The 20,522-nt window shown below is 34.7% G+C and overlaps 1 protein-coding gene across 4 annotated transcripts in view; it reads left to right on the top strand.

Annotated features, from left to right (window-relative positions):
- Nucleotides 2,150–20,522, top strand: part of LOC109823619 (immune-associated nucleotide-binding protein 9-like) — a 30,966-nt gene continuing 12,593 nt past the window's right edge. For 2 of the 4 annotated variants that reach the window (XM_020389898.1, XM_020389895.1), the window contains exons 1-3: nucleotides 2,150–2,527; nucleotides 2,627–2,776; nucleotides 9,461–9,639. The gene's annotated coding sequence lies outside the window, so the exon portion shown is untranslated. The remainder of the gene's footprint in view (nucleotides 2,528–2,626; nucleotides 2,777–9,460; nucleotides 9,640–20,522) is intronic. The other 2 variants (XM_020389896.1, XM_020389897.1) reach the window with 2 other exon arrangements.

Here is a 20,522-nt window from a genome sequence, read left to right as displayed (position 1 = left end):
TGACACTGGATCTGAAGAGGGCTCTGAAGAAGGATCTATATCTGGTTCGGGATCTGGCTCTGCATCTGAATCTGATGATGGTGGTGATTGATACTTGTTGTTTGTGGATTTATGTTTTGTAGAACTGAAACTGGATATTTAACTTTTATTTTGAAGTTGTAATAACTTTATGGTTTGCGTTTGAAAACTATGTGATCTTGTGGAACTATTTCTGTTTATTGTAGTTATGATAGCTTATGACTATCTTTTTATGGTTTTTAGATCCTTTGAACAATGTATTATGAAAATAGGCTGTTAAGGATGCTATTTGTGTTAAAAATTTGGTTTTGCTTTTGATTCATATGTTTATGGATGTGTATGGATGGTTATGGATGTTTAGCTTCCATATATGTTCTTTTTATGTCATTTATGCAAATTGACAGGGGCAGTATTGGCCATACATTTGTTTATAATCTGTGCATGAATGCAGGGGGAGCGTTGCTCCTATTTTTTTTCCCTTTTTGATGTTGTCAAAGGGGGAGAAAAACCACATATTATGTTTGTTTTATTGGTTTATTCATATTGATGGAAAAACTACATGTAATGTTGATGTTTGGTTATATGGTTTATTCATATTGTTCATATGGTTGGTTTATTCATATATAACTACATGATTCATATGTTTGGTTTATTTGGTTTATTCATATGAATTTCATATCACTAAATAAATTGTTTGCCATCATCAAAAAGGGGGAGATTGTTGGCCCTATGGTTTTGATGATGATTTGTCAAACAATTTATAGCTAATCTGTTTTCTAGTTTTTATGGTTTTTCTTCTCTTTACAGGTAATTCAACACATGGCAATCAAGAGTTAAAGATTCAAGTTCATGTTTGTGCATTCACCTAGGTATAAGAGTAGTTTGCTTACATATATCGTATGATTATATTTAAGCTCAATATGTAAACACAACACAAGTTTGACTTTTTCTATCATACAAATGATTTTTCATCAAACTTTTTTACAATAGCTTTTATTTCATGTTTACATCTCTTCCATACTTCATAATATATATATAATGTATGCATGATATATATACACAAGTTTACAAGCCATAGTTCAATTTTTGTGTTCACGAGAAACATGTTTTATGAACTCTTTTCAAAAACAGTGAGTTTTCACAAACAATAATTGCATTTCCAAAAAATTCCTTTTCAAACATGTTTATTTTATCATTTATAAACTTTCCCCAAAGTTTTACTAATTTTGGAAATAATTTGATATTTTTAACGTATTTTCCAAATCAGCCAAAAATCTGTATTTTAGCCTGTATCAGTTTGCGGCCACGGTCGACCGCCAGTAGTTCATTTTCAAATTATACCTTTTATTGGATCACGTTCGACCATGATGGTCGACCGTAGCTCATTGTAGGTGTAAATTTTGATCTCCCGAAAATAGGGAACTTCGTTTGTATTAATAAGAATAGCTTATTACAAACTAATAAATCAAAATTATAACAGAAGCAGAGGGAATGCCCTCCTTGTTTAATGTGGGGACTTTCGGTAGCTACAGTATGCTTCGCTCGATTCTTGTGCCGAGTCTGCTTCCCTTGGACGGTTCGACCGAGGTGCTCACAGTACAAGTGATTGGACAAACGCCAAATCAACCTGCACCCTCATAAATGCGACTTACCTCACTTGTCCAAGCGAGAGGCGAGAGCCGCCGGTGCTTAGTGAGTTGTCACACGTACGAGGAGGGGCTTTCCCATTCCTACATAACGTGATGCAAAACATGGCTCCTCGAATGACCGCTCATGGTACAGGTGAACAGTAGGATATCTCTGAGCAATGTATGGTCACATCCCATAATTCAGGGGACAGCCAAGCTGTCTCTCTTTCATTTAAGAGCCTCTTCCAACAACCTTTAAAAGAGGTCGGAAAACTTTGGAAAGGGCGGAAGCGAATCGAGACCAAGCTCTTTGCACAATCTTTGCATCGCAGCCCCACTTCCTAGTTCTGAGCCCTGATCGCCGGTGAACTAGAAGATCCGAACTCTATCAACTCGAGCTTCTGCTGCGTATTGAAGCTCCCCAGCAACTTCAGTCGAACGGTCCAAGGAAAGCAGATTCGACACGAGCATCGAGCGAAGCATCCCGTGGCCACCAAACGTTAAGAGGTTTTGGAAAATTTTCCCCTGCACGCGTTTCGACAAAACCGTCGGCCTTCTCTCCCCTTTTAGCCGACCGAACCCTAGCTTTTATTTCTCTGGCTTAACAAATTTGCCCCCAAAAACCAAGCTTTCTCGTTTATTTTCCATCGAAAAAATTTCCCTTCAGACTCAATCAATGGAGAAGCCTTCATACATGAGGTTCAAAGGCAGTCGCCATTTCAGACAGCGTCTCCTCCTCTCGACTCTCTCTCATCGATCGATCATCGTCGAAGAGATTCGATCAAACGAGACCCCGCCAGGGCTCAGGTCCTACGAAATCTCGCTGCTCCGCCTCATCGAGAAGATCTCCGATGACTGCAAGGTCGAAATCAATGAAACCGGTAAATGAAAGTTGTTTGCTTTTAGGGTTTTGGGTTTTGAAGTCGGTGTTTGAGTTTAGTGAAGTTAACTGCCTTTTCATATTATCTGTTGGGATTTAGGGACGAAGCTGAAGTACAAGCCTGGAGTTTTGATGGGAGGGAGGAATTTGGTGCATGATTGCGGTGTTGGTCGATCCATTGGTTACTTTCTGGAGCCTCTTGTAGTTCTTGGGCTAAGAGGGAAGAAACCCCTCTCTATTAGGCTTAAAGGTTTGATCTTTTCTCGTTTTCTTCATTTCGTTGATGAATTTTAGCATATGAGTTCTGTAGAGTTAGGATATACTATTTATTTATTTATTATGTAATGCATTTGCCTCCCTTTTTGGTCTTTGTTTGGGCTTATGATGTTTACTATTTCACAATCTCTTGCTGTATAAGTCCGTGATTCATTCATTGTTCCATGGCATGGTAGTTTAAACGTTTTCTTCTTGATCACTTCCACCATTATAGTTTTACTAGTATTTTACCTATGCAAAGCACAGCAAGCAACTTATTTTTCGGATATCACAAAATATTACATTTCCAATTACCATAAATAAGAACAATCACTTGAATATTGTAGCCATTTATTTTCAACACACACACATTCACCTAATTACTGTACAGTCCAATTCTTTTATAAACACCTTACATATATTTAAACCTCTCAACTTCAAATTTGTGAAGTACTTTCTTATGTTATACAACTTCAAGCTAAAGAAGTTACTTTTTATCTCACAAAATTGTTTTAGTATAAGCATTTATCTATTTATTTCATTATATTTAATGTTTTATTTATAGAAATAATTGACGGATATTCTGTTTATGGAAACAATTAAAACTAGCATATAAAGTTGTTTAAACTTCCAATAAATAATGGAATAATAGTTTATGGTATCTGTTATGGATAGATATGTTTCTAGTCTCATATTCACATGAAGGAGTACACAATAGTGACACAGAAATTCAATTGTTTGTCTCTTAAATAAAAAACAGAAGATGTTAAAACAGTTGCGTATATATTAATGTAAATGTACCAAATAACCTCTAAATTTATCTAAATACACAGAAATAAACAACAATTATCTTACACCCATCAATCCCATATTGATTTTCCTGATTTACTACGAGTAAATAAGACATCATTTGTCATTACTTTATTGCCTTGACTTTTAGTCTGTTACTCAGAGGAGTAAAGTGTTAATATGTGCAAGATTTTTCTCACCTGTTTATCTTGTAAGATCTAAATATCAACATGCAGTGACATAGTTACTGTAATAATATTATAGACAATAAGGCTAACTAATCGACAGGGTGAGCACTTGCAGTTGCATTAGAAATATCATGTAAATTGGATTAAGTTACAGTTCATTGTACGGCTTGCATATATGTTTTGATTATTTGTGAACCTAATTGTCATATGCTTTTGTTATCACCTAAACTGAAAATAGATTTTTTTTGTAGTTTTTTGTATCTAAACGATAACATGTTTATGCTATTATCCAGAATTTGTTACTGTATGACCTTGTAATAGAGTCAACACTATCATCTTGATAAATGTCCTTGCAAAAAAAAATCCATTTTATATTGCTATGTAATAGTGTTTTATCAACCTAACAGGAACATAATACACAAAAAAAGAAGAAATTGGCTAAAAAATACTATTACTAAGCATTTTACCAAAAAAATCATCATCTACCCCCTAATATAGATCAGTTTTCAATAAACAAAGAAATTAAGAAATTGAGATTGCAATGTGACAGAAGCTTGAGATCATTAAGAGCGCTAAAATAATTACATCTTAACGCACGGAGTTTTTTTATTCTTTAAGTTTCTTTCTAGCGGGTGGTTGAAAATAGTACGAACTAGGATAAAAAGAATTCTCAAACACAAACATCGTAAAAATCAACAGGCTTTGCTACATACCATCCAACCCGACAAATTGCGTCTAGAGCATCTTCATGATTGATGATCATGAAGTCAATGACAACATAGTCTGGAGGCCTTTTGGTGCCCATACACTCATTACAAAAACAAAATAATTAAACAAAAACTAGTAAGATTGTAAGTGAATGATTAAAGTTAGAAAAGGTAATTTTTATATTAATTTTAGATAGACAAAATATAGAGAAGAGAAAAATTAATTAATTGTGAAAAAAGTTAAAAAAGTCAAGTAAAAATACAAAAAATGTTGAAAGTTTTATTGTTCTAATTGTTTTTTCTAGTAATTCTCACTAACAGATCTCTAATCATCTCAAGTTCACCTTAATTAAATGGAAACATTTCAAAGCAAATATGAATCAATATTGACACAACCTAACTATAAAAATGATTCAACATTTTCATGTAAACATTAAAACTCACATCATAAATGTATAGGAAGTTTCTAAAAGTTAAATTGCGTCAGAGCAATAAATAAATAGAGTGAACCTAATTGACAACAATTAAGGAAAGAACAGGCAACATTAGAATATGTATAATCCCAAATGATGTAATTACTTGAACAGCTCAATTGGAAAGTAGTATATCAAAACATAAGCATAAGATCCATAAGCAAAACATATGTTTGATTAAAGCATAATTTAAAGAAACACAACCTTAACTGTGTTTATACTCTACTCATCTTTCTTGGCTCCAACCTCTCCATTCTTGTTATGCCTCCTTCTGTACCTCTGGTTCCTCAATAACTTAGGGTCCATCAGCTAAAAAATACAAAATAAAATAATCTTTTGCCAAAATGAAAAAAATTAAATATTAGATGCATTAGGTGCTCACCCCTTTGGTTGAGGTGTGCCTATGCCTCCTGGACTACTTGGTTTTTGTTCTTGTGATGAAGGAATGGATCTACGAAAAGAATAATCAAAATCTATTGGAAGATTAAAGGATCGATCAAATCAGTTATGGAAATAAGTGAAACAACCCCAAAAAGTTCTAAATCATAAGCAAAATCAGACTTATCAATGTAAAAGTCCTCGAGAATTCAGTCATTGACATCTTCGTTAACCTGTCAAATATAAATTATATAAGCAATATGAAAGAAAAAAAGAAATTTCGAAATTCATTTAACATCAATGAACACCTTGGAAGGATAAATAGTTAAAAATTTAAAATGAATATGAAATAAGAAAAATACTTTTCTAAGTTTGACTCCCTTTACGTTAAAATGTCCAAAATTAAAGCATTATATAAATTACTCCTAATTCATAGAAAATCTAGTCTATGTGCTCCCTGGAGACATTATACAGATTAGGAATCATATATTATGAGAAAGCTTCCTACCCAGTAATCTTTCTAAAGTGCCTAAGGTACCTTTCTTACAGGTTCCTATTTACCAAAAACATAGAAAAAATTTGTAATATGAAAGGCACCGTCTTTATCAAACTATCTTTGAAAAATTACTATCTAAATATCTTTATGTGTTCTTATCTTCGCATTAGCTAATGAGGCAACATAGAAACTCAAATTCATATAAGGCCAACATTTATTTACCACAATAAAGATCAATTAGAATGACTGCACAGAAGAATGCTTATAAAGAGTTACATACACATATGAGCATCTTTATATGAGTTTATCTTAGAATTCAAAATGTTAACCTTAAAATTAGAGAGGGCAACATAATTAATGAAAGTTGCAATACACAGTATCACAGTATTAGGCAATATGATCCAACAAATTACATGAATTTTAACAAAAAAAAAAAAAAATACTTGCAACTTCGTTACAACTTAGGATCAAGCAACTTTAAACTAGCAATTTCCTTCTACTTGATCACTTATTGTCATAAACAATACAAAATTAACACTTTGAACTTTCAGACTATCAAGTCACAATTCTTATTAGTAACTACTAGCAAAAAAGAAAATCAAACAATGCATCTCTTAATTAAAACTATCAAAATCTTCCATGTATGCAATATTTAGCAATGAGATTGTGGTGCCACTAAAGGTTGTCTCAGTCTTAAAGTGGGGGATTGAGTAATGAAGAGTCCATATGATTTAAACGTTATAAGAAAGTAACTTTTAATTTCAAGCAACAAAGGAGATCATAAATGAGATTATGAAGTAACTTATAATTCTCACCTGAATAATGTAATCAAGAAAGCACAAAAGATTTTAGCACCTCCTTTGTTTCTCAAAATTCCTCAATCTCAAAGGTTGAAGCAAAAGGAAGAAAAGTGAAGACGAAAACCCTAATTTAACAGAAATAAAAAGAAAAAAAACTTTACTCCAAGATCAATAGCTGTAATTTCCTCTAAATTTGGTCAAAATAAACAAAATTGATAAAAATTGTTAGAGACCCTACAGATTGAAGGTGCAAGCCCAAGATCGCCCAAAGATCTTCATCTTCTTTGCGTAAAGAGAACTCAAGCTCGCAGTACGGTCCATGTCATTGTTGTCTTTCGACGAAGGGCAAAGGACAAAGGTCAGAAATGAAAGAAATCTTTTTAGATCTAAGGTCATTGAGTTTTTAGTTGAGGAAAGGAAAAGCTTAGTTTTTTATCCTCTTTCCTTTTATTTTTTGAGATTGAGAGATTGAATTCATTGCATCCTTTTTTAAAATTCAAATTGTAACCTCCCCACCCAAATATACCATCTTAAAATTTCACAAAATTCTATTACATATTAAATGTGCACATATCAACTCCCATAGTCCTAAAGTTGACAGTAGAGTCTATGTAGAATACCTTCATAGTGGATAATTGCAACGGCAACACTTAACTACTACATAGTCATAAGGTCTTGATTCTATAATTCACAAAATGCGTTGCAGAATCATAATTAACGCTTCATATCTAGAGATCAGTTGGTGCTATATGTTCTTTACTTTGGCTCGGGTAGTCGCCTGTGGATAAATGCTGCAACACAATGGGTGGTGAGCGAAAGGCTTAGTAGGCAACACAAAGAAAGTTAGGAATGCATCAATGGAAATTATCACACGCGCAAGAATATCAAAATATCAGAACTGAAAATCTCAAATATATCTATCAGTTGACAGTCACGCTCTATTTATAGGATTCTGAGTTGTTCTCAATTAGGGGACTATATCACACACATGCCTTCATTTATACACTCACCGGTGAAGCATTACTTCACTCAGGGCAATGGTCCACCAAAATAGAGCATGAAAGAAAAATGCATGACCGCAAATTTTGAAGAGATTTTATTAAATGATACTGCCAAACATATAAATCATCACTCAAAACATGAAAATGTCGAGCGACACAAATCAAGAAATATGAATATCAATCACTTGTATTTCAGACATGAACTTTCATGTAAACAAGTAAAGTAGCACTCGTAGCACAAAGGTTGCGTACAAAAATTCCAAGAAATGACTCAAAACCTAGGAATTGTTACCTGCTGGTTATCTGAGTTGGATTCTCAAGTTCAACGTCCAAGTCTGGGATTGTTAACCTACACGTTCACATATATTAGATCACCACATACTATCAATTATAGTTAACTAGTTCATGCTAATGTGTCATTTTTGACTCTCTAGTTAGACAACTATGAGGTCTAGTCGATTTGTTATTGATGATTTGGTTACACAATTCTAACACCAAAATTTCCTTTTCTATAGTGTTCTGTCAAGTTCATATCAAGTTCATATATCTACTTATAAGGTAGAATCACTCTTAAGATTATTTCTTAATTTCTTAGGAAACCATGAATTTTTGTTTGTACCAAAACAGAGTAAGATTTTGGTGTATCAGTCACTTTATCTGACTGTCTGCAGCTCCAATTGACTTCAAAATTATTGAATCTTCATATCGATGCATGATCTATCCGTTATTTTCATGATGCTGCAAATGACATACTGATTTGATCTGTGATATAAAAGTTATGACTGTTTTCTTATAGACGCACAGAAATCTCTGTGTGCAGGAATTTAGTATACAGTCAATTTATATAGCTGTTTCAGGACCTCATACGAAATCATATGGCTATAAATTGTATACCAGAGTGTAGCTATTGAAGATACCTTTCAACAGAATCCTGAATCATTCTATTTGGACAATCGGATCAAAAGCTATGGACACTGAAAGTTCAGGTGGTCAACCCTGGAAACTGGACAGTTTACTGTTCAGTCACAAACATTCTAAATCAGTCCCAATGGAAAGTCACTGCAGTAAAATTATAACTCGTAATACATAGATATCAAAGAGATCTTTGACAAAAACTTGAATTATCTCAGTTGGATTATTGGATCAAAAGTTACGAAGTCTGGAAGTCCAGGTGGTCATAAGTTACTAAGGAGCTGATTAGGAGAAGACGCGGCGAGTGTCCAAATGAGCTTTAGTGAGTGACAACACAATAGGATAGGTGTAATGCTTGGGCTAGTTTAAATATTTAACACTAATACCCAGGTAACCTCTAATTACCAATTATTGAAAAAAATATCAACCTTAACTAAAAGAATTCTACTATTAAATTATCCTCTAATACATGCTTATAGGTTTTAACTTTGTATCTGAGTTTTCTACTGGGTTCTTTCGTAACACCTCATGTTTTGTACTTACCTGAAAATAATATTTTGACTCCTTTATGATCGTCTTCAGTTATAAGTTCCCTGATTTTTTTTATCCAGCCATCCACAAATGAACCGTGCCACTATATTATATTATATTTAATCAACTTTCAGCTTATATCAAACTTCGTGAATAATAAGTTGCTAGACTTAAAAAAATAGAAGTAGTTTGGCATTGAGATCCTTACACCGGAATAGGTCAAATATTGCTTTAAGCATAACGTTTCATAAACGCACAGTAGCTAAACTTAAAAAAATATATATAATACTTCATCTTTCTAACATATTTATCTGTTTTATTCCAGATTTAACCACATGCATCAACATATTCTTATGTAACTTATTAGTGGGAGTACCTAACATCACATTCGTCCTCACTTGTAGGTATTTTCTACAGACTCACGTTAGATCTTGCTAACACATCAACAACATGAAGGACATTCAATCAATAAAAAAGTAGTGGAATTATAACTTTGTTCTGCCACGTTACTAGCATGCAGCAAGATTTAACGACATCTCAACTAAAAGACTAATGATGAAGGCGACGTTGCAAACCCCAACTGGTAAGTTTCATTCATAAAGAACTTAGATGATATTTAAGCAATACACGGCGTACATTAAAAATTTGTGATGTGATTATAGTCTTAAATTAAAACTCTCTAACCATTAGACCAAAACTTCGAAGTTATGGTAAAGATGAAGGATAATTATTTTATATTAATTCTAGCATCCCCAACCCACGCCGCAATAATTTTTTTTAAAATCCACATTAAATTTGTGGCCAGCAAGATTCTAAATATCACATCGAAACTCTGGACTTATGGTAAAGATGGAGGATTATGGTTTTATATTAATTCTAAAGTATAGTTGGTAATCTATCTCTCCAATTATAGAAACATCTTTTCTTAATGCAAAGGGGGAAAACATCAAATCCAGTTTAGTCTAGAAAATGTGAAGGCAGTCGTACTACGATCAAGGGGGAGACTCATCATCCTTTATCCGCGCAAAGATTATATTTGATGAGTAAGTTCATCTATTCCTTCTCATGAATGGTGACAAAAAGGATAAACTTGTTCTGATAATCTGATCATGGAGGGAAAAAAAGTTTGTTAAACCACGTAATTAGGAGGTACAATCTTTGAAACGTGACTTGTTAGACCCTAGAGGGAGGGTGATTAGGGTCTTATGCTAATCTAATCCGATTAAATGCCAATTAAAAAACTAATTAACAAGTTATCCTAGCAAGTATGAAATACAACAAGATATGTAAGCTAGGATAAGCAATATGAACAAATGAATATATCCTATCAATGAGATATTACAAGTATATGAGCAAGGATATATAAACTCAAGGGTAAACAATCTAAACTAGATAGTGGGCAATATGATCAACAAGCAATATACAAAGGCGATATAAGATATGAACATAAAAGTAAGTGCGCCAATGCAATCACAAACAAACAATATGATTACGGAGTTCGGTCCCCACGACCTATGTCTCCGCTCCTCACCTCGAGGAGATCTCCACTATCTCAACCGGGTTTTCTACATTCACCCGAATAACGTTTACACCTCACAATACAATCACTATGCAATCACACCTCACACACTAAGTGTTGGTCCTAGCCCGTGTCCTCCTCAAGTGCTCGGTTACAACCTCTCCTAGGCACGTCAACCGACGCCACTCCTCTTGGATTCGACCCCGTCTCTCACCACACACTTCTCTCGGTGTACAAGTGTATTACAAGTGAATCCTCACAATTAAGCACAATATAAATTAATTGATTGTTCTCTAAACAAGGTGAGAACTCAATTAAGCACTACTCTTAGTCACAAACCCACAACCCCAAATTATACTATGAATGTAAATACAATAAGCTCAATAGGTTGTGTGTGATTAAAGAGATAAAACAATATCACTTGCTCTTGTGAAATTTGCTCCACAAATCAAACTTTTGTAAATGCTTAAAAGCTTTTTAAACAAACACTAAACCCTTAAACAAAACTCCTTAAACTTGTTTTTAAAACTCTCTTTAAAACATTCTTAGATTTTTGAGAGTTGAAGACAATGGGGTATTTATACCCTCTCACAACTCAGCCAAAAAAAATCAGAGCAAAAGACAAAACAGCCTCAAGGCAACGGTCAAAAAACTAGCCGTTGGAAGCTGAAGGAACACTCGTCGGTCGACCGGAAAATTCGTCGGTCGACCGAAAATTTTCATCGGTCGACCGGACCGGTCGACCGACAGGCTTTCTGTCGCCCAGTGAACTTTTGACTAGGGCTGGGCATATTCGGTTCGGTTCTGTTTTAAGCCTAATCCGTATCCAATCCGAATTTTTCGGATTCTCAAAACTCTTATCCAGATCCAGATTTTTTTCCCTTCATCCGAATATTCGGCCGAACCGAAATTCGGTTCGGTTCGGTTTCGGTTTTAAACCGAATTAACTTCATTTCACAAAAATCTGGGCAAGTTTCAGTTATATTCAATTATCCATCAAATCAAAACTAAAATAAGTAAAATGAGCACAAACCATATCAACAAGTACATATCATACCACAATAATAAACTCATTAAAGAGTTACTTAGTTACAAACCATGCAAATAATCCAGAAATAATTAAATGAACACCTACTTAAGTTCTTAAGTTCAGTACATTGAAATTATAAACAAGCAACAGCAAATCCCCACTTCGACAAATTCTACATGGTCTGTGATGATGAGGCTGAAGCATCTGTGACAACAGATTCTACAAAAACAAGAGAAATTACCTTTAAAAACCATACTTACAAAACAACAGAGATATATAAATTCAAAAGCAAAAAAAAATAGCTACCTGATGTGAGCTTTTCCAACTCAGAATACTGCTCCATTTCAGTCTTGATAGGCTCAATAAACACTGGCTTAAACATTGGCTTGCTAGTGTCTCTCAACCAGTCACTAGTACATACCAAAGCCTCAACCATTTTTGGAGTCAGACTTGCACGAAATGGATCCAGAATCCTTGATCCAAGGCTAAAAGCACTTTCAGATGCTACTGTTGAGGCAGGCACTGCAAAAATATCTCTTGCAATTTGAGACAAAATTGGGAACCTAGCTGAATTCTCTTTCCACCAACCTAACAGTTGAAAGTTAGGGTTTCTAGGGTCCTCAGATGCCTCCACCATATACTTGTCAACCTCAGTCTTTATCTCCACCACATCTTTCTCCTGCCGAAGCTTTACAAACTCATTCACAGTTGCAGAATGGCTGTCCTCCTCATCAACTATTCCACTTGTGGCTGACATTGGCTGAGTTGAATTATAAGAAGCAATGGCAGCATCAGGATCATTAGCTGCATACTCATTGAAGAGCTCCTGCAAGGTGCTCTTCACATTAATCACCAACACCTCCGCCAGCTTCTTGTCCATCTTCAATTTGGGGAAAAAGAAATCCAAGTACAGAAACTTGTACCTGAAAACAAAACATAATAAATATGTAAACAGAATAACACTACCAACAGATGCAATAAGAAAAGTAGTAAAGAAATTGTAATAAATCCAAGTACAAAAAGGATAAGCCACTCCTGTAGTCATGTATATAACCCCCAGGTAGTCGTAGTCCACATTTCTTGATGCTGATGATACAAAGCTCTTAAATAAGATAATCTAGTAAATATTTGATGCAAGCTTCACATAATATTTTACAGTTTAAATTCAATAACAAAAGATTCCAAGTTATTTAGAATGCAGAACTAAGTTTATTAGCACCTGTTCTTGAAGAAAACACCCAATGGTATTGGCCTATTGCATTTCTCTAGTTAATAGTTTCTATGTGCGTCAACCAGCGTCAATGTTTGGCCCTTTACTAGTCCTTTGAAGATAATAATCAATTACATCTTTTTAGAATTTGGTGATGGGCCTCTCTCGGGTCAAAATCAAATAGCAACATCTGGCCCTTTACTAGTCCTTTGATAGCTTTTCAAGTCTCAGGAACTCTTAAGAAATATGAACAGTATCAAATAGCAACATAAGGATACACCATAACTTAGTTATCATCTGTGTCAACTTTTACGGCAAATTATCAATTTAAGTATAGAACAGTATCAAAGATAGTGCATTGCACATATAAGCTCTTTGTGCAAGCTATGAGGAGCTGGATCCATTCATCCCCTTGAGTCCATTACAAGCTAAAATAACAAACCCATAAATTCTAGCAGCTCCATTGTGAATATATGTTCTCATCATGGAGGTGTAAAATAGCATCATAAATGATTGTGATTCAATTTATCAGTAAACAATAGTGCAATACCTTGGATCTAGAACAACTGCAATGAGAAGAATTTTGTTGATGTTTTCAACCTTCCCCCAATATTTGTCGAATTTCTCCTTCATTGATTTGGCAATTTTGGCAAGCAATACATCATTACCTTGCAAAAATACGCATAAGAGGCATTTAGTTAAAATTGTTAAATTATTAAAGACATAAAAAAAGAAGATAAAATCATAAAAGTAAATTTGAGATGAAGTTTAATAGTTTACCATCGATGCACTTGTTCATCTCTCCAATCAGTGTACACATCCATTGGATTGGCTGATTCGAAGTCACAACTTGTGTCCCACTGAAATCAAGGGTTGCCTCATAAGAAATCTTCAAAAACCTCACCAGCCTTTCAGATTTGTTCCAATCCTCTGCAATTGGAGGTCCAGCTCTATCATTGAAGTATGAAACAAATTGTGGATCCTCATCCTCTAACCTAAGAAATGCCTTCTGATACTTAATGGCTATGTCTAGCATTAAGTATGTAGAGTTCCACCTAGTGCAAACATCCAAAGGCACTATCCCACCTTTGTGCTCCACTTTTTCTTGAGTTGCACACTTTCTAAACTTCTCCAACCTAGAAGGACTTGATCTAATGTACTTCACACAATTTCTAATGGACTCAATCGAGGAGTCCAGCTCTGCCATTCCATCCTTAACCACTAAGTTAAGAATGTGACAGCAACACCTCATATGCAGAAACTCCCCTTTTAGGACTAGTTCATTCCAATTCCCTATCTTCTCTTTCATGTAATCTAAAGCCACTTGATTAGGAGAAGCATTATCAACAACAATGCAGAAAATTTTCTCTATTCCCCACTTAATAAGACAAGTTTCAACTAGCTGTCCAATAGTCTTCCCCATATGGTTTGGTATCACACAAAAATTCAAGATTCTTTTGTGTAAAATCCAATCATCATCAATAAAGTGAGCTGTGAGCACCATGTAATTGATATTTTGGATCGAAGTCCAAGTATCAGTGGTCAGTGAAACTCTCTGTCCATAAGTGGCTAAGATATTTTTTATTGTAATCCTCTCCGACTCATACAACTCCCAAATATCTCTAGCAACAGTTCTACGTGAAAACTTCTTAAACTGTGGTTGAACATGACTTATAAAATCCCTAAACCCAGGTCCGTCAACAAAACTAAAAGGCAGTTCATCCCTAACTATCATCCTAGCAAGAGCTAACCTACATACCTCCTCATCATAAGACCAAGCAACTAACCTACCCCCCTTGTCGAATGACTCTTGCGCCTTGAAATGAAGAAGAAATCTTGAATCAATAACTCAACCACTCAATAGTACAAACTGAATTTGAAAATGCAGAAAGTGAGAGAATAGAATTTACCAGGTGCTTCTGTTTCTTGGGGACCTTAAGTGGACACTTCGGGCAATTGTAAAGCAGGTGGCTCCTCATGTTGCTGGTTCCATTCAATCTTGAATCACAACTATAGGTTTGCGGACACCAATTGCACTTTGCTCTCGGCTTGGCCAAAGTTGTGCCATCGGGATTCTTCATCAATGTGAAATGATCCCAAGCAATGCTTCCGTTCTTCCTCTTCGATTGAACAGAGGAAGATTGGCCCAGAGTTGCAGTCGAAACTGACGCAGCAGCACCAAGGGGAGTTTCAGTGATGTGTTGAACCATGGCAGCATGTGTAGGAGTCGTCCCAGATCCTGTTCCAGTTCCATGGCTTGAGGACGGATTGGTTTGACCCGAATCCATCACCTGAAAAACAAATCAAACATGGATTACAGGATTAGGTTCATGACAAGTTAACAAAGTTAAAAAAACAAATCAAACACGGATTGGTTTGTTTCGTTTTTTCCAATTACTGTGGTTGACGCATTTGCCAATTAAACAATCACAAAGTTTTAAATGCCTCAAAATCCGAAGAGATGTGTATTCATACAAAAATTAGGTTTTCGTTTGGTGGATGAAGAAACTAACCCTGAGATCGAAGACGGCGCCGAGGAGGCAAAGGCGAAGAAGAATTAAGAGGAGGAGACGCTCTCACTGTGACAGATCCCCCTGGGGTGTAACTCCGCGAACAACAAGAATCGCGATCCGAAGAAGACGCCGCTCGTAACGAAAGGAGGAGCGGTATTGTGAGAGCCTGAGAGGCGAGAGGGGAGAGGCGGCGTTGTGAGAGGCGAGAGGCGGCTTGAGAGGCGAGAGGGGAGAGGCGGCTGTGTTGTGGGAGTCGAGTCTCTCAGTCTGAGGTAGGGTTAGGGTTAGCCGGTTAGGGATTTTAAGTATTTATAGTAGAAATCGGGTCGGTTTTTTTTGGGCGGTTTAGGGGTCTAAACCGGATCCAGACCGGTTTAATTCGGTTCAGGCGGTTTAGAGGCTTCTTCTCATCCATTTAATTCGGTTCGGTTAACCGATCCGTTTTTTCGGGCGGTTTTTTCGGTTCAACCAGTTTTTTTCGGTCGGCCGAGGACTGATACATGAAAATGAAGTTCTGAAAACAGTTTTTTTGATTTTAAAACACTGTTTAAAAATATCAAATAAATTTCAAAAAATGTAAAACTTTGGGGAATGATTGTAGACATGATAATAAACATGCTACAACGACTGGTTTTGAAAAAGGACTTCCCAAATGAAAAATATCATCATTTTGCAAATATGTTCAAAAACATGAAAACCTGAAAATTGATATTTTGATATTTTGACTTAAACAACATTTTGAAACTTTGTAAAATATTTTTATAGACTTAGTAAAATGTGAAATGTTTTTATAGACTTAGTAAAACATGTATAAACTGATATTGAAGTCTACAAACTAAGAATACAATATTTTCATAGACACAATAGAAAATGAAACTTATGAGTATGTATATGAAAATATATTTGTTTCATATCTAAGTAGATAAACCAAATCACAATAATAAATATAAAACATGTAATTTCATATTTATAAACATGAAAACTAAAACTTGTGTTGTATATATACGTGACTACATATATATACAAGGAAACCAATAAAATGTGTGTATAGATAATTGAGCTTAGAGTACTTAACACATAATATAAATCCTAAACTACATTACCCAAGCAATCTTGATCTTCAATTAAGCTTGACTTGGTACACCCAAGCAATCTTGATCTTCAATTAAGCTTGACTTGGTACACGTGCGGATGAAGCTTGAACTTGATCTTGAACTTGAATTGTACGATGCTTCACTCCACAATTCCGCCAACCTCCATTTGATATGATCGTTATGAACACTAGACAAACAACATTAGTTATGAATTGTTTGTTAAACATCATCAAAACAAGAAGGCCAACAATCTCCCCCTTTTTGATGATGACAAACAATTTACAAAAAGGATATATGCATGAAAGGAAATGAATATATAAATTATAATTCACATGCATATAAATAAGAAAGAATATACTCACAATATTTCTCCCCCTTTGACATCAAAAAGGGGACAAAGGAATTAAGAGAGCAAAAGCTCCCCCTATCAATGAGCATAGGTGAGTATAAAAAAAAATATAGGGATTTGCTCCCCCTATCAAAATGCCATATAGAATATACGAAATGAAGATCATGGCAAACATATGTGAGCAAGCATAGATGAATATGCTAAGCACTCCTCACATACGAAAAAGATAATGAGAACACATGAATATATCAATGTGAAAGAAGTGTCTCGGTTTATGAAATCACAAGAAGGAAGACATGAGAATCATGTAAAAAGTTTTCAAATGAAAACAAATCAACCAAAAGAATTCATAAATCAAAATTTATATCCAAAACCGATGTTTGATCAAAAAATAGAATCTCCTTTGTGGGATTTGATCAAACCACATATGGAATACATTATAAGGCACGAATAGATGATCCATAAGCACAAACATATAAATATCATCATATAAGTGAAATATAATGAATTCAAAGCAACAAATCAAAACAAAATCTTTAACAAAAGAATTTTAAGAGAGGCAACAATATATCAAGCTCTTAAGCTTGTTCTAACCCATATAATCATTCTAGCATCCGGTAAACATGATTTGGGAATAAACACCCAATAAATCCGGAGGGTTATATAAATACGAACCTCTCATCAAAATCAAAGCTAGGAATTATGAAAACAAAAGAATTTGACCAATAAAAGGAATTGTTTTCATAAAAGTTTAAAATACATTTTTCAAAACCAAGAAAAAGAAAATTAAAAATACTAAAATTCTTGGTTTAAAATCAAATTTGTTTTGGTACCCAAGTATTCTTGGTACCAAAAGATTTAGGGACATGACCCCTATCATTCAAGCTCAAAGCCCTAGGGTTATGAACCCTCTTGGGCACATATGATGCACTAGCACGGTCAAAACAATATTCATTCAAATGACCCTTCCGATTGCAATTTGTGCAATGAAAGAGATCCATTTGTTTTTGTGGACCATTAGCTCGTGCACGGGAATCATTTGCAAATAAAGATTTTCTTTTAAAATTATTTTGCAAATGAGAAACATTATTAAACAAAGGTGGTCTTTTTGGAGCAAATTGCAAATTTGGAGTATTTTGCAAATCAAAAAAAAATTTAGCAAGATATCCAAACATAAAGAGCGTGCACGAAAATCATTTGCAACTAAAGATTGTCTTTTAAATTTATTTTGCAAATGAGAAACCTTATTAAACAAAGGTGGTTTACTTGAGAAATTTGGCAAGTTTGAACATTTTTTCAAATCATAGCAAAACTTAGCCAAATGACCAAATCTACCACAAATATCACATTCAAACACTTGTGGTCTACTAGAAACATTTGGCAAACGTGATTTTCTTTTCAAATCAAAACAATATTCGGCCAAATGACCAAAACGACCACAAAACTCACATTTGTACATATGGGCATGTTTATGATGATCTATACGTGTGTGTACATGTGAGTGTGATGATGAAGCTTGATGGGATGCACAAACATGATTAATCTTGATGGGTTTTTGTGCATTATAACAAAATCTAGCAAGGTGGCCTTTACGACCGCAATTAGTGCATTTATAGACTTTGTTATACATGTGTGCATAGTGTGTAGGTTTCTTAGAAGAGTTTGCATTAGACTTTGCACACAAGTCCATAAGCTTGTTATGATTATCAATGCATGTGTTTAAGGTTGAATCTAAACAAGATATGCGGTTTTTCACATGATTCAACTCATCATTAGATACAACATCATTGATAATAGAAGTAGAGCATGTATGGTTATTCTTAAAAGAATCAAATTCATTTCTAATGCATTCTACTTCTAGCATGGCATTATTTGCATGAGTTAAGCTAGAAATGGATGAGATCAATTTTTCATTTTCCAAATTTAACATATCATTGTTTTCTTTAAGCATTATATTTTCATTTTCAATGATGTCAAATTTGGACACTAGCTTCTCATGATCGGATTTCAATTCTACATGCTTGCTTTTAAGATCAATAAAATTATTTTGTAATTTTGTATAGGCATGCAATAATTTCTCATATGCACAAGCGAGTTCATTGATGGATATATCACTTTCGGATTCCGAATCGCTTACCACACTAGGGCTATCGCCTAGTGGCCGTGTGCATGATGATGCTCCACACTCACTTGAAGAACAATCCTCCAAACTACGTCGGATTTCCTCCAAGTTGCCTTGATGTGCTTCTATGAATTTCCATAAATTGTAAGCACTATCAAAATGAACAAATTTGTTAGAAAATGATGAGTCAAAGGCATTAAGCAAATATTCTAACAAAAGCTTGTTCATATTAAACATTTTATTATCATGATTGCTCCACTTAGATTTCTCCAATGTGGGCACAATATAAGCACAATCAATAATTTTCCATAAGTCAATATTTCTAGATTCAACAAATAGTTTAAATCTAGAAGCCCATTGTGCATAGGGAAAATTAATGAATTTAGGAGCAACATTGGATTTATAGCCTAAACAAAATACATTCATATTCAAGATATATATATGAACATATGCAAGCAAGACAAATGCAATCATAACTAGATTAGCACAAATAAGATAACTTGGATCTTTAACTCAAGGCGGTTAGTCCTTAAATCAAAGAGCACCAAGCTCTGATACCAATTGTTAGACCCTAGAGGGGGGGTGATTAGGGTCTTATGCTAATCTAATCCGATTAAATACCAATTAAAATTAATTAATATGTTATCCTAGCAAGTATGAAATACAACAAGATATGTAAGCTAGGATAAGCAATATGAACAAATGAATATATCCTATCAATGAGATATTACAAATATATGAGCAAGGATATATGAACTAACACAAGGGTAAAATAAACAATCTACACAAGTGATAGGGTAATATGATGAGCAATACACAAAGGCGATATAAGATATGAAAACAAGAATAAGAACGCCAATGCAATCACAAACAAAACGATATGTTTACGAGGTTCGGTCCCCACGACCTACGTCCCCGCTCCTCACCTCGAGGAGATCTCCACTATCACAACCGGGTTTTCTACGTTCACCCGAACAACGTTTACACCTCACAATACAATCACTATGTAATCACACCTCACACACTAAGTGTTGGTCCTAGCCCGTGTCCTCCTCCTCAAGTGCTCGGTTACAACCTCTCCCTAGGCACGTCAACCGACGCCACTCCTCTTGGATTCGACCCCGTCTCTCACCACACACTTCTCTCGGTGTACAAGTGTATTACAAGTGAATCCTCACAATAAGCACAATATAAATCAAATGATTTGTTCTCTAAACAAGGTGAGAACTCAATTAAGCACAACTCTTGGTCACAAACCCACAACCCCAAATTATACTATGTATGTAAATACAATAAGCTCAATAGGTTGTGTGTGAACAAAGAGTATCAATAAAACGATTAAACTCAATATAGAAATCTAGCTTATGGAAATTAAGATCAAAACAATAAATAGCTAGAATTGAGTTTAAGGAAAACTTCTCTATAGATCAAGAGTGAGAGAGAGATGAGTTGAATGCCCAAACACCAAGGAATGATCTCCTCTTTGCTCTTGTGAAATTTGCTTCACAAACTAAACTCAAACAAACTCTTAAACTCTTTTAAACAAAACTTAAACCCTTGATTAAAAACTTTCTTAAACTTGTTTTAAAACTCTCTTGACTAATTTGAAAAGACATCAGCAATGTGGTA

The sequence above is a fragment of the Asparagus officinalis genome, chromosome 9 (genome assembly GCF_001876935.1).
Source record: "Asparagus officinalis chromosome 9, Aspof.V1, whole genome shotgun sequence".
Lineage (NCBI taxonomy): Eukaryota > Viridiplantae > Streptophyta > Magnoliopsida > Asparagales > Asparagaceae > Asparagus > Asparagus officinalis.
Note: the sequence above shows the minus strand (reverse complement) of the source record. Positions and strands in the feature narration are given on the sequence as shown.